Source organism: Mesocricetus auratus, unplaced genomic scaffold (assembly GCF_017639785.1).
Source record: "Mesocricetus auratus isolate SY011 unplaced genomic scaffold, BCM_Maur_2.0 Super-Scaffold_100013, whole genome shotgun sequence".
In the NCBI taxonomy this organism is placed as follows: domain Eukaryota; kingdom Metazoa; phylum Chordata; class Mammalia; order Rodentia; family Cricetidae; genus Mesocricetus; species Mesocricetus auratus.
Window position 1 is genome coordinate 530905 of NW_024429196.1, and position 16277 is coordinate 547181.

Sequence of the window (16277 nt, forward strand, 5' to 3'; positions counted from 1 at the left end):
CTCAGATCACTGTTGTAATGGGTCAAATATTTAAGCACTAAGGGGGAATGTTCTCTGCTTACTGCTCTATTCCAAGAGCATCCTGCTCCAGTATTAAGTGTTGGGCCCTAGAAAGCTGACAGGAGGCCCCTCACCTTCTCATAAAGCAGCTGAGTTAAACCCTGCTTCTGCCTGTCCTGGAAAGACTCACAGAGCTGGAGCAGCCTGGCACATAGGACTTGTTCTTGATTGAAGAGCGGGTGATGGCTGAACTGCAGGCCCACAGTTAAGATCTAATTGGTACATTTCTCTTTGACCATCCATTCTGCTTCTAAAACAGCATCCCAGGTCTGATTTCACTGCCTTTTAAAGCAAAATGTGTCCAAGTTCATTTGATTCTGTTGCCTTTGAAACCACAAGTAACTTTTCTTATAAAATAACATAGGCATATTTAAACTCCAGAGCTTCGGAACTATAAAGCCAGCAAGTGGCTCATCTTTGAAATTTTCTTTAACTCTTGATTTAATAAAATAGTTTTATGTAAAAATATTCCCACTAAGATAAGAAACAGGACAAGGATGTTAGCTTTCTCCATGTCTATCAGTAAAGAGGTGAAGTATTAACTAGAGTAGTAAGACAAGAAGGAAATTAAAGGATACAAATAGTAAAAGAACTCAAAGTTCCATATTTGTAGACATGATTTTATAAGCTGTAAAGATTCTATCAAAAACTTTAGAGTTGAAAATCACTTTATCAAATTATCAGACTACAATATTAACACACAAAAATCAGTAGCTGCCTTATATACCAAGAACAAACATACTGAAAAATCACTTTGACATACACCGAAAAATAAATGAACCTATATATCTATCATGTGATGGATGGTTACTGTAAATGTAGTACATGTACAAAATAGACTGTCACTCAGCTGTGAAGTAAAATGGAATAATGTAAACTGCAAGGAAATGAATGGCACTGGAAAAAAATGATACTCGCTGAGGCCAACCAGGCTCAGAAAAACAAATGATACATGTTGTCTAACTTTGACACTTTTGTATGTGTAACATTGACTATGTGTAGGAGTCATGTAATTAGATACAAGGGGACTTCTCTCCCCACCTATTTTTTTCTCCAATGGGTTGGGTTTCTTTTATTTTATACAAAATAAATTGGCTTACTTTCCACTGCTCTCTCTCTCTCTCTGCAATTGTTCATAGAAACTGGGTGCAATTTTGCTCATTTTTATTGTTGTTTTGTGTTATTAAATGGTGGCCTCTTTTGCCCCTCCCACATCCCTGCCTGAGTCACTGGGTTTCCCTCTGATCTTGGCTACATTCCTCCAACTGTTTGTTGTGTGCTACTCTGAGTAATATATATATATATATATATATATATGTATATATGTATATATATATATATATAGTCTTTAAGGAGGAAAAGGGGAAATAGATCTAAAAAGTGCGTTAAAAAGTAGGGCGTGGGGTGAAGGGGTCAGCTAGCTGAGGCGGGAGGGTGGGGTGTCACCCGGAGCAGTGGCTCCAAGGACCCAGCCAGGCGCGAGTGAAGTGAAAGAGGATGGCAGGACCTCGGCTGTCCCCCAAATCCCAGCACGGGCCACCCAGATTGGAAATAAATAGACCTGTATATCAGTGGTGCCCAGGGTGGGGTGTGCAGAGGTGCTAGGCGACAGGCAGGACCGGAGCAGGATGGCAAAGGGGACACCCCGTCTTTAGTAAGTGCCCTGAGGAAGGAGGGTGGGGAGCCGGGGACCATTTTGATGTCCACTTACTGTGGACAGAGAGAATTTAAAGTCTGTCTAAGACCCCTAAAACCAATGAGAAAGGAACGGGGCGCCTGTCCTGGGGGTCTCCATCACCTTCACATTAGCCAGGAGCAGGCAGGGGACCTCCGGGTTTGGACCCCACGTGGACCGGGCTAGGGGCATGGGAGCTGGTGGGGCCACGTCCTAAGAATCTGAGAAAGGCAGGCGTGCCTGCAACCACCATGGATATATACGTGCACACAGGTCCATGTGTGGATGGAGTCTGGACAGACAGCTGTGGTTCTGGGGTGGGTGTGGTTTCTCTCTGATCTCTCTTTGTTTTGTTTTGTTTTGAATACAAGTCAGGTTGCAAAGTTACCCTCCATGGCGGCCATTTGGGTGTGTTATGCTGTGATTTTGGTTGCCCACCTCTAGTTCTCAAAGAAGAGTAATTTATAAAATCTTGATACAAAGCCTATTAACTCATATAAGATCATAGAACTATAAAAATGATATAAAGAAAAAACACAGTTAAAGGGGGCATGAATATGGCTATATCAGTTTTTCTATGTATGATTTCACAGAATAGCTTCTTTTAAGCCAAGGTTGATAGCCACTAGTATATTTTTAAGAGTGAGTGTTACAGCTCTGGAGCTGCAAATATATCCTAACTTATCAGGAAGCCAGGCTATCCTAGAGCTGAAATAGGACAGCTCTGGGTGGTAGATCCACAACAGGACAGCTCTGGAGGCTGAACCCTCAATAGGACAGCTCAGCCCTGGAGGGAAAGGTGTCCTGACTTGTCAGGAATCCAGGCTCCCTGAAGTCAGGGTGAGGTGGGGGATGTTCTCGCTGCAGGATATAGCAGTCCTGCTCTTGAGAGCCTTGAAGTTTGAGCTCTGCCCTGTTTCCCTAAGAGAAAGTCCCAGCAGAGTTATCTGCTTCTTCCCTGCAGTCAAAGATGGTACTTCTGCTGCACTCTGCTAGAGAGGAAGCCCCTGGGGAAATGTAGAAGTCTTCTCCAGCTCCGGAGAAAACTTGTTACTTTTTTCTGGTCAACCTTCTCAGCACCCCAAAAGGAAAGTCTTAGCAAGGTTTTTTTCTGCTCAGTCCCCTTAAGGGATGACTCAGCAATGTTGTTCTGCTCAGCATAGGAGAATGGACGAGAACTTGGTAGACCAATGACTTCCTGTCACCTTTCCTGAGGAAGGTGATGGACATCTGTCACAACCACAGTCTGTGCTACAGAGGAGGATACAAAGAAAGCCTTGTGTTCATATCTCTACTGTCAAAGAGGGAAGGCATGTCTGAACTCTTTCTGCAAATGCTTGGACCTGTGTGACAATTCAGTGTATCCACAAACCCATCTCACAGAGGAAAAGAGATTATCTTCTAGGATGCTGAATGTTTTGAATGAATGGTCAGATTCAGATGCCTAGCAATGGGTCTTCGGAAATCTCAGAGTCTTGGCTACCAGAGTACAGTATTATTATAAAGGGGTAAATTCTGAATTGATAAACACATGGGCATGTGAATTACCTAGCTCTCACTGCTCCATGACTATTATGATGAAGACTCAAAGATCACTATCAGTAGGTGTAGCCTAATAGGCAAGGTTAATCAGCACCAAACTGAAGGTCAGGCTTAACCCTTTCTTATTGTTGATGGAGATCAACAGATACATTTAAGAATGGAAGAACGGAAGTAACTTCATTTGCTGATGATTTGAGTACATGCAGAAATGCCCCCCAAAACTTCTACACCGAGTTACCATGGTAAACACTTTCAGGAAACTAGCAGCATAGAAAATTAGCACATGAAAAACAGCAACTTTAATATCACAAATACAAATGTACTGATGAAGAAATCAGAGATACAATACTTTTATCTTCCTAGGGAAGTCAAATCCCCATGAACAAACAATGATTAGGTTCTCCTCATGTCTGCCACAGATATCTGATACTACATAAGAGTTTTCCCTTCCTAGGACTTAGGGAACCTCTTATGTTGTTGGAAATCAAGGAGTAGGATAGATAAAATAAAAGAGCCCCCAGAGGAAAACAACAGGATTTTCTATGAAACTGTGCATCAGAAAGAGAGGCCACTGTGTCTCTCAGAGCTAGAACACATGCACAGGGCATTCAGGTCCCTGGATGTGAATCCCACCATCACCATAACCTAAATCAGCCCTGAGATAAAATGTCCTGCACACATTGCTACTTCTGACTAATCTATCCCTTAGCTGGCTCCTTGGCAGGTGGACTTGTCCAACATACTTAAAGCTACTTCAGTGGAACAATGAACTCTCACCTCGTAAAATACAAGAGTTGCAATTATTTTATGCCTAAATTTAGTGTTAATTACCATTCTAATATGTACACTTACACTTTGCATTGTCTGTCTTAAGCATTATGAATTGCACCCCAATTACATTCCTTAACGTGAGAATAACATCTTCTTTCAAGATGAACTCCAAAATTTCTTTCCAATTACTTAATCCCTTAAACGAAGGTTGCTCTACAGTTACAGAGAGATAACAGATTTCAATTGTTAAACAAATTTATTTTATGAGAATTAAATGTACCCATGTGTACACAATTGACAATTTATTAACAAGTTTAGTATCTTGAGAGCTCACATGTACAGCTCTGTCTTCTAGGCTAAGAAAACAAGCAGAAAGCTTCTTGACCCACCTGATGTGTGTGTGTGTGTGTGTGTGTGTGTATGTGTGTGTATGTGTGTGTTTGCATGTTTTTGAACATGGTACACAAGATACTTTTGAAAGTAATCCAGGGTCAGTTAATATAAATATGATCTCGTTTGTTCTTGTCCACGTTTTAAATCTTTGATGTTATCCTGAGAGTTAATGACCTGAAACAGCTACTTCTGTCATGTCTATTTGTATAAATTCTGAGACTTTGAAGCTCCATAAACAATGAAATGCTCCCCCAAATGAAGACATAATAAATTATTTGAGAAAAAGAGGAAAAAACCTGAACAACATCTTATAGTGAAATCAATAAACTTCAAGAAGTTCATCAGAATAAAAACCCATCTTACAGCCTAACATTTTAACTTTTATTCATTCTTAATGTGCTATACTAAAAAGTAAAGCAATATAAAGTGAGTAATATTTCACAATAAATCAATAATTGAACTAAAATTTCATAATTTATAAAAACTATTATGAAGTCTGTTCCACAATTTTCACTATGATTTACATTTAAGTGAGCCACATATAGACCTGGAATTGAAGGCTTTGAAAGACCTTCATTAATGGTGGGGACTGTTGGGCCCTTCTCCAATAGGGATCTGCTGACCAGCTTGTGACTAGGAGCTTATCTAGCAAGTATATAATGTTTCCCTTTTTCTGAGAAGGTCTGACCACACAAGTTCCTGTTATTGCCAGATGGGCCTGGGAACATAAAATCCCGACCTGGGTAGTTTGCCACTGTGCGTGCTGACTGGTATACAAGGCTCCCCTCTTGTTGCAATAAAGGGCATTCTCCTTGCATGAAGGACCTGCTGTGTTTATTGAAATCCCCAGCCCCTCGCCCAAATCTGTGAGAAACGTTGTAGCACTACAGCAGACTTCTTATCATCAGGAACATTTATCTGGAAGTCATTAAATATACAGAAACTAACAGGATCCAAATGTCCATGAAAACATGCAGAATGGAGTGTAGTTTTCTGAGAATGAGAACCATTTTCTCATGAAATGGTAGAGGACTATGTCAAGATGCACAGTCTCTCAAGTATTTGCAAACATTACATAACATTTAATTACTATGCCCCATAAACCAGTATTTACCTTTATTCAAAAATGTTATTTAGTTTTTCTTATTATTTACGATATTAGAAGAATTCATCATACAGAACTTTCATTACATTGGAATGCAACCATTGGCTGTTGTGGGCTAGAGTAGTGCTCATTCATTGAGAGAGGTCTCTAGCCCAGTGCCTTTATTTGAACACAAAGAGCATGACATTTGTCTTGAACTCACAGCAATTTCCATCCTTCTATAAATCCCATTATCCATCGTTGATTTTCAGACTTTTTGTTTTGTGTTTTCTTGTCTACTTTTGTCTTAGCACATTATAATGGATTAATGAGAAAGTTTCAGACTTTTTTCTTCCTCTCATTTGCTAGTTGGTTTTTAATTTTTAATTTTTTATTCATCTATTTTTTTCTTTATTTATTTAATTTTTAGTCTTAAATTTAAATTAGAAACAAGGTTGCTTCATATATCAATCCCAGCTCCCTTTCCCTCCCCTCTCCCACACCCTCCAAGCAAACCTCCATCCCCCCTCACCCAATCCCTACTCCATTACCCAGGGAGGGTAAGGCCCTCCATAGGGGGTATCTATAGTCTGTTATTTCATTCAGGGCAGGGTCTAGGTCCTTCCCCAAGAGTCCAGGCTGAGAGAGCATCTCTCATTGTGGGATGGGCACTCAAAGTTCATTTGTATGCCAGGGATAAATACTGATCTGCTACCCAAGGCCCCATAGATTGCCTAGGCCTCCTCACTTACCCGCACATTCAGGGGTCCTGGATCATTACCATGCTGGATTCCCAGCCATCAGTCGGGTTCAAGAGCCCCCCTTGTTCAGGTCAGGTGTTTCTGTGGGTTAAACAAGCCCAGTTTCTTGAGTTCAGCTCAGTGTTTAGCTGTGGGTGTCTGCCTCTTCTTCCATCAGTCATTGGTTGAAGGTTCTGTTTCCCAGACTCTCTGACAGTGGGATTGTAGGCTGGCACTCCCCTGATCCATGTCTAAAATCCATATATGAGTGAGTACATGCCATGTTTTTCTTTTTGTCACTAGGTTAGCACACTCAGGATGGTTTCTCCTAGTGCCATCCATTTGCCTGCAAATTTCTGGATTCCATTGTTTTTTTTTTTCGGCTGAACAGTATTCCATTGTGTAAATGTACCACATTTTCTCTATCCACTCTTCGGTTGAGGGGCCTCTAGGTTGTTTCCAGGTTCTGGCTATTACAAATAATGCTGCTATGAACATAGTGGAACAGACATCCTTGTTGTATGAATGTGCATCTTTTGGATATATGTCTAAGAGTAGAATTGCTGGGTCTTGTGGTAGACTGATTCCCATTTTTCCAAGGAATCTCCATACTGATTTCCAAAGAGGTTGTACAAGTTGGCACTATCACCAGCAGTGGAGGAGTGTTCCCCTTTCACCACATCCTCTCCAGCATAAACTGTCATTGGTGTTTTTGATTTTAGCCATTCTAACAGGAGTAAGATGGTATCTCAGAGTTGTTTTGATTTGCATTTCCCTGATGGCTAGTGATACTGAGCACTTTCTTAAGTGCCTCTCAGTCATTTTAGACTCATCTATTGAAAATTCTCTATTTAGTTCTGTATTCCACTTTTTAATTGGATCCTTTGGTGTTTTGGAGACTTGCTTCTTGAGTTCTTTGTAAATTTTAGAGATAAGCCCTCTGTCAGATGTGGAGTTAGTAAATATCATTTCCCATTCTGTGGGATGCCTTTTTGTCTTGATGACTGTGTCCTTTGCCTTACAGAAGCTTCTCAGTTTCAGGAGGTTCCATTTATTAATTATCAATCTCAGTGTCTGTGCTACTGGTGTTATGTTCAGGAAGCACTCTCATGTACCAATTCGTTCAAGGGTATCTCCTACTTTCTCTTCTAAGAGGTTCAGTGTGGGTGGATTTATGTTGAGGTCTTTGATCCATTTGGACTTAAGTTTTGTGCATGGTGATAGACATGGATCTATCCACATTCTTTTACATGCCAGCACCCAGTTATGCCAGGACCATTTGTTGAAGATGCTTTTTTTTTCATTGTTCATACAAGTATTGGTTAATATTGGGTTGTTCAATTAAATTCCATTGGTCTGTCTGTCTATTTTTGTAACAATACCCAGCTGTTTTCAGGACTAAAGCTCTTTGATAGAGCTTGAAATCAGAGATGGTGATGCTTCTGGATGTTGCTTTGTTGAATAGTGTTGTTTCGGCTATCCTGAGTCTTTTGTTTTTCTATATAAAGTTGATTATTGTTCTTTCATGGTCTGTGAAAAATTGTGCTGGGATTTTAATGGGGATTGCATTGAATTTGTAGATTGATTTTGGCAAGATTGCCATTTTTTCTATCTACCCAAGAACATTGGAGATCTTTCCATTTTCTGGTGTCTTCTTTAGTTTCTTTTTTTAAAGACTCAAAGTTCTTGTGATGCAGGTCTTTAACTTATTTGGTTAGCATTACCCCAAGGTATCTTATGTTGTTTGTGGCTATTGTAAAGGGTGATGTTTCTCTGATTTCATTCTCAGCCCTTTTATCGACTGTATAGAGTAGGGCTACTGATTTTCTTGAGTTGATCTTGTATCCCAACACTTTAATGAAGGTATTTATCAGCTTTAGGAGTTCCATGGTAGAGTTTTATACAAACTATCATGTGCAAATAGTGAAAGTTTGTCCCCTTCCATTCCAATTTGTATGCCCTTGATCTCCTTTCGTTGTCTTATTGCTCTAGGTAGAACCTCAAGTACAATGTTGAAGAGGTATGGAGAGAGTGGACAGCCTTGTCTTTTTCCTGATTTAAGAGAAATCATGTTGAGTTTCTGTCCATTTATTTTGATGTTGGCTGCTGGTTTTCTGTATACAGCTTTTATTATGTTTAGGTATGTTCCTATTATCCTGGATCTCTCTAAGACCTTTATCATGAAGGGGTGTTGAATTTTGTCAAAGGCTTTTTCAGTATCTAGTGAGATTATTCTGTATGTTAGGGTTTTGATTATTATGTGGCAAGGGGATTTTTTTTGGTAATTCACTCTATTTGGTGTTCTGTAAGCTTCTTGTCCTTTCATTGGCATGTCTTTCTTTAGGTTGGGAAAGTTTTCTTCTGTTATTTTGTTGAATATGTTTTCTGCCCCTTTGAAGTGGTTATCTTCAACTTCTTCTATAACTATTACTCAGGTTTGGTCTTTTCATGATGTCCCATATTTCCTGGGTATTTTGTGTTAGGGATTTGTTGGGCTTAAGATTTTCTTTGGTCAATGAATCTATGTCTCCTAGTATATCTTCAACTCCTGAGATTCTCTCTTTCATCTCTTGTATTCTGATGGTTATACTTGCATCTGTAGTACCTGACCGTTTGCCCAGATTTTCTATTTCCAGCCTTTCTTCAGACTGTGTGTAGTGAGCTGCCAGTGCGTTTGCAGCTACAGTGCTACCATACTTCACAACGATCTGAGGCTAAGTGCTAAGGATGAAAATAAAGACAAAGACAGCGGCTCATTCTTACAAAGAGAATGGCATTTATTTTTACAAGGGTAGAGCCTTATATACCAAAGTCAGGTATGGTAGAAAAACACCAAGGTCAGAAGCCTACGTTCCCAGGACTCTCCAGCAAAGGGGTGGGCCAAAAACAGGAATTAGCATTTAGACAATAAACAGGAACTTGCATGCAAGACTTACTGGGAGGAGGGGACAAGAAGTGTTTTGCTAAAAGCTCCTAGTAACAAGCGGTCAACAGACCCCCACGGGGGAAGGGTGTATCACTGATTTTTTTATTTCTGATTTCAACCCTTGAACTGTTTGAATTTTTTCTTGCAATTTTTGCTTTGTCTTTTCCTCCATTTGTTGCATTTTTTTTGATTTTTGGTTTATTTTCTTCTATTTCTTGCATTTTTGGGTTGTTTTTTCTTCTATTTCTTTAAGGGATTTTCCCATATCCTCTTTGAGGGACTCTATCATTTTCATGAAGTTGTTTTTAAGGTCATTCTTTTTTGCCTCATTTGCAATGGAATGTTGGAGTCTTGCTGGTGTGGGGTCACTAGAATCTGAAAGTGTCATGTTTGTTGTTTTGTTGCTGAGTGTGTTTTTGTATTGTCTCCTTCCCATCCCTTCTTCTAGTGGGTGCAGAAAGAGCCTCTTCCTGATCTGGTGGTTAGGGAACCAGAGTTCCCTTTCAGTGGTTGCAAGCAAGTCCAATACTCTTCTTCCTGGTCCTTGTCCTGGTCTCTTGGATGAAGACCAGGAAGCTAGGGTGCATAGGCTCCCTCAGGGAGGGGAGACTCAGTGGCAGTCTCCAGGCATTGGAATGTGGGCCCATAAACAGGCCCTGAATTGCCTGGTCCCCTGGGTGGAGAAGACCAGGAATCTGGGGTGTGTAGGCTCCCACTGCAAGGGGAGACTCAGTGGCAGTCTCCAGGCACCTTATTCATCAATTTTTTTCATCCCAGCATCTGCTTCCCAGCTCCCATCATCCCCTCACAGTCCCTCTCCCCATTTCCTACCTCTGAGCCCCCAAACCTTTCTCATCTGTCTCCATCCAAGAAAGGGCAGTTCTTCCATGAGTATCAAAAAGAGAAGGCATATCAAGTTGCAGTAAGAATAAACACCTCGACATCTATTAAGGCTGTGCAAAGGCCACCTTGTATTAGTAGTAGGGTCCTAAAAGCCAATTAATCAGTTGGAAACAAACAATGTTCCTGTTGTTAGGAGTCTCGGCTGAGAACCAATCTACACAACTGTAACATATATGCAAAGTGCCTAGGTTAATCTCATGCAGGCTACCAGAAATATATAAGAATACAAGAAAAACATAGTTAAAATGAATCTATTAAAGAAACTGAATGTATAAGTAGTAACTATTCATAACAGAAAATAGCAGAGCCAAAGGGATTCCCTGGTTAATTCGATCAAACATTCAAGCCATATACCAAACTTCTACCACATTTTCTAGAAGACAGAATAAGATAGACCCATTTCTACTTCTCTGAAGCCAGCACTACTCTAACATAAGAGAAAATTACATAGCAATACCACTCAGCAATATAGACCCTCAATGAAATGTGAATAAACTGACTCCAAAAACACAAAGAATTAGAAACCACTGGGATTTAACTCAGACTAACAAGGAAGCACTTTATCTGAATATTATTTATCTATCATTAGTAACAGACTAAGGAAAAAAATCGCATGATAATCTCCATAGATGCAGAAAGGCCTTAGCTAAAATTTAATACCCATTCACAAAATATACAACCAACAAAAGGAGAAGAGAAGGGGATTTCTTCCACTTGCTAAACAGTGAATGTGGGAACCTATAGTTATTACTGTACTTAATAGTGAGAAACTAGAAGCTTTTTCATTAAGATCAAGAGCAAGGTAGGGATGATCCCAAACATAGTTGCTTCTCAGCATCCATAAAGGATGTTTGGATAATCCAACATAAGGTAATCCACATAATGTAATAAGAAGTGTACACATAGGAAAGGAAAAACAATTTGTGTACAAAGATTGTCGTATCTGTGTGGAATAAAGAGTCACAGTGGCATTTTATTACTGTTTTAATTCATTTTTTCCCAAACGATATACATGTACTATTTAAGTGTGAATTAAACTTAAATTAAATTTGAAAACTCATCTGGGCATTGGTGGTACACACCTTTAATCTCAGCACTTGGGAGACAGATGTAGGAGGATCCCTGTGAATTTGAGACCAGCCTTGTCTACAAGAGCTTGTTCTAGGACAGCCTCCAAAGCCACCCTGTCTTGAGCCCCACCCCCCAAAAAATTTAAAATTCATTTGTATGTCTATGCACCATATGTGCCTGGCACCATGTAGGCCAGAAGAGGACATCAGATGCCCTGGAACTGGAATGAAGGAAGGCTGTGAGCACCATGGGGGTGCTGGGAACAGAACCCAAGTGCTCTGCAAGAGGAGCCAGTGCTCTTAACCACTGAGTCATTGATCTAGCCCACAAGTATGAATTAAAACAACAGTGAAATACCATTACAATGGCCCTAATTTGCCACCCTCCAAGCCAGCGGGGATGTAGTAATATAAAGCCTCATTTATCACTGATGCGATTAAAAATCATCATCTATCAATTAGACTTAATGGACTTTCCCAGCTGTGACACTGAACAGGAAGAGTATAAAATTTTAACAATCCTACTCCATATGCTACTCACTCATTTTGAGTTCTGGACATTGTCTAACAAGTTTCAAAAGTTATATAGGATGCAATTTCTGATCTGCTTTAACCAGCATGTCTCTAGGGATGATGGAGATCCGACTGGAAAGAAAAGACGAACTCACAGACACAGAGCGAAGCCGGGATCCGGTGCCCTGGGCTCTGGTGGAGAAGCTAGAGCACCCTGGAAGCTCAGCGTATTTGTTATCTACAGTTACCAGGGACATGGAGTTGTTGCACACAGCTGAATCAAGGAGGCAGGTTAAACTAATTTTGGTAGTGGTGGTCTCTGTAGGAGAGCTGTCGTTAGCCTGTACGTATCTGGTGGAAGAAAGCTATGGTGGGCATTTTCTGCACACAATATCAACATTTCCTCGACTCTCCGAGGAAGGCTTTGCCATCCTCCCTGAGCTTCACTCTGGGTTGGGGGAGACATTGCTACTGCCCATGGGCTGAAGTATTGGATTCTTGATATGGCTAAGCTAATGTCCCCAGCACACATTCACTTGGGACTTCATTCCCCCACGAGTCCCTTCACTCCATACATCCCCCACCCTCTGTTATTCTTAGATGTTCAGGATCTCCATTCTTGGTCCAGGGGCAGTTCACAGCAATGCTCCCCACCAGACTATAAGGATAAGAAGAAAGATCATAATAGTCACTCTACCCAATGAACACAATAGAAATAGTGTAACACGCATAAGGCCTGAAGCCTCCAAGGTCATCAAGGGTACTTTTCACAATAACAGCAAGAGAAACAGTCTGCTCTTACACCCTTTGCTTTTCTGGGATACTGGCTTCATCCACGTCATCATTACTGTGGGTTCAAACCCCCCAGAGGTGGGTCCCAATTATCCTGTCTAAATTGCAGAACTATAGGTGAACAGAGCCCACTGGGGCTCCAGGTGGTTAGAGACAAGTTCCCTGCCCCCTGCCCCTGCCACCAAAAGAGAGTGGTAGTCATTAGCAGAAACAGGTAAAGGAAGTTGTGGGACTAGACCATTGGATGAAAGAGCATAGGCCCCCTAGGCTCTCCATTGACCAGTCTTACCTGTATGGATACCGTTACTAGCCATCTCAGAAATACAACTGCTTTGTTATTTGAGTTGGGTTGTTTAAAGACAAAAACAAAAACGAAACAGACAGCATTTAAAGACACCAAGATTGGGGCTGGAGAGATGGCTCAGAGGTCAAGAGCACCAGCTAGTCTTCCAGAGGTCATGAGTTTAATTCCCAGCAACCACATGGTGGCTTACAACCATCTGTAATGAGATCTGGTGCCCTCTTCTGGTGTGTATGCCAGAACACTGTATGCATAATAAATAAATAAATCTTTTTTAAAAAAAGACACCAAGATTTTCCCCTTTGCTATGGTCTCCTCCAACCATGTGCTCATGGTCACCTCCATGCTCACACTTTCTCACCTGCAGACATCTGTAAATGATCAAATGCCCTAGGACATGTTTAGCCCCCTGCCTCACAGCTGTCAAGTCAGGCAGAGCTCCACCTCTGACATCCTAGGTTAATGGAACAATGGACCAGCGTATGGCCTGAATGCCTGGGCTTGTGTAAGACCCTGTTCATTTTACCAGACATCTCTCGAGAATCCTAACCAAAATTGTTAACTTTGCTTGCAGTAAGGATATCCCACCTTTTGTGAGCTAGACTTTTACTTTATCCATTGCTGTCCTGACAGGGGGGCCCTCAAGAGCCACCTGATAATGCCATTTAATTCCTCAGCGACACTTTGAGGATAGCAACTTCCAAACCTCACCCAAACCTTACATGTGATTGTTGTAAGAAACAAGGGGCACTGATTCTGAGAAGCCCGCAGCCAGGCTCTGGGGTGTGTCTTACTTTCTTCTCAGTATGGCTCAGTATGGCTTTTGTGTCCATAAGAAAACGACTTTATTAACCCCCAGCTTTGTTTTAGTCTGAGATACTTTTCTGTGCTGAAGCTCTTAACTCTGGTTTGGACTGTTTTATCAAGGTTTCTAAAAGTCTAGGGGACGCTTAGGCTGCTGTGGGTAACAGTGGGAAGCTGTGCCCTCTGTTTCTACCGAAAGAACCTCATATGATAAATAACATACCAGAATAGGGAACTTCTTACTAGTGAAAAAACAGGTGTTTCCTCTAAGATCAGAACAGAGTGAGGGCATCCCTGTCATTCCTCTTCTCCATCATACTAGAAATGCTAAACAATATAGGAAGACACCTAAAGTGGCTCTGTTGGGTGAGGTTGGTGGGGGAGGTCAGGCCTGGCGTTCACTGCCTTCCATATGTGCCTCCAACTCTTTGGGTGACCAGCTAGGGTGGAGCTCTGTTGGCATGTCATCAAAGTAGGAAAGGTTGCTGCTGCTGCTACTTTCTAGGGTGGGTCTGGCTGGCAGTTACCTACAGCAACATGGGACTTCTACATAAGTCCCTTACTATGTGATCCCAGACCAGACAGAGTGTTGTCTAGAGTTGCCTAGCAGTCCTTTGGGTGAAAGAAGTGCTTTTAATGCAAATGGACTGTCAATCCGTGCAGTTTGTCTACACTCTCTTCTGTAAAGAATTCCAGTGACACCATTGTCTCCCTGGAAATGGGGAGTCCTTGGAGGAGTGGCAGGCCCAGTGCACATATAACGTACCCTTCAGAACTGCCAGCACAGCCAGGACAGGCTGCCAGTCTTTCTGATAACACAAGGTGTGTGTGGTGGGGCAGGGATGAGGCTGGTCAGGAACAGTACCAAAGTACAGCAGGAGTTTGTCGTTTCTTCCTACAATCATCTGTATGTGTTTTGGCAACTTGAAAGGCTGTCCTGGAGCTGTCTTTCCTAGATAGGGAAGGAGAACCAGAGGAGACACGGGAAGAAGAAAGCTGAGTGTGTAGAGCATCCAGGAAGAACTCGAGGTGGGTGCCAACTGTAAGCACTATATCCGGAGAACTCCCAACACCTATACAGAGCAAGACTGAAGTGTTGGTTTGACTTTAAGCAGCCAGCAGACGTGGGTTTGCTCATCGGTAGCATGAAGGTGCAGGAACTGCTCCACTCAGGAAGATGTGGGAGTTGCTTCCACAGATGAATGGAAAGGAAGAGTTATTGCTCTGTTTGAGGAGGTCAGAGAGGACAAGGCCTCCAGGAGGCACTGTAAATCCCCTTGTGAGCCCATGACCACAGGCCAAGTGTGGGCATTCTTCAGAAGACCTGCTGAGATTAGAAGGTGGCTTAGTCTCTCAGGGAGAGGTTTGGCCATAGGGGTTGAGGAGGGATGGCCAGAAATTTGTACTTATACTTCAGGATTACAAAACTCCTGACTCTAAACCAGTGTTTAGCAAGCCGAGACCCTCCAGGATCACAGGGTGATTACACACATTGTTCCTGGAAGTCAGCACTGATGTATCCAGTAGATACTTTGTGTATGTTTAAGGAAGAACTGGTAATCTGGGCAGGGAAACTGCAAACACTGTGGTGGGACTCTCAGAAGCTCACCATGTGTGATGCCAGTAAACACAGCACCAAAATCCCATAAGGTGAGTCTGGAGGATGAGATCACTAAGATGGAGGACTATCTATTTCATGCTCAGTACCAACCCCAAAGGTTGTGAAGATATGGACAAAGTGTATTCAAAACCTGACACAATGGTCACTCGGAGCCTGAAGTCCATTTTGCAGGTTTAAACATTCTTGTGCTTCCTAGTTTTTTAAACTGATGCCAGCTTGCATAAGGGCCACTATTACTCCTTAGCAGATTGGTGCTGTAATATGTTGCCTTTACCCTCAGCACTGATCCATGTTCCCTCTTGAGATGCACTGGCTGATATTAAGTGCTATGTTGGAATTGGTTAAAACTTCATATGAGGTTAAGATGATGTGGTACAGGAGACCCATTATCCAGTCAGCTTACAGAGTGTTTTATGAAGTATCCCAGGGTTACCGTGTAGAAACTTCAGCATCCTTGATTGTATTCCAGAACGGGAAAATTGAGTGACACAGCTTGCCACATTGAAGCAAAAATAGTGTTGTAGTGTCTTAGACCTGGGAGATGTGGAGGTTCGAGTCCAGGTGGATGACAAAATGAATAATTATGACTTCATCTTCAAGCAGCCCCCATGACTGTGGCCAAATGTGTGACCCTGACAGACCAGAGTAGCCAAGATCTGGGAGAGCACCCCTCCTCTGGCCTCGCTGCACCAACAGCCTCCTTCACACCCTGATTTTCTTTATATGTTGCTGTTTATTTCTGAGATGGCAATTTAATTATAAAGTTTCTCTCATCACTTTCCTCCATCCAAAACCTTCTTGCTTTCCTTTAAATTCATGGCTTCTTTTTTCATTAATTGTTATTGTAAGCATATATGTATTTGTATATACATACAGATACGTAATTTGTAAAGCTAACCTATGAAGTCCATATAATGTTAGTTGTATGTATGTTTTCAGGACTGACTGTTTGGCACTGGACAAACAATTGATGTACTCTTCTACAGGACAGAAGCTTCTTTCTTGGTGCCAAGACTGTTCTGAAGGAAAAGGCTTCTTCATAAATACACAGTCCCATTAACTGGCGGTTGACTCTCTGAATA

General features: G+C 41.7%; 1 long non-coding RNA gene across 2 annotated transcripts in view; it reads left to right on the plus strand.

Moving 5' to 3' along the window:
- Positions 1 to 16277, plus strand: part of LOC121143459 — a 31897-nt gene that overhangs the window by 268 nt on the left and 15352 nt on the right. The gene's annotated exons all lie outside the window — the stretch shown is intronic.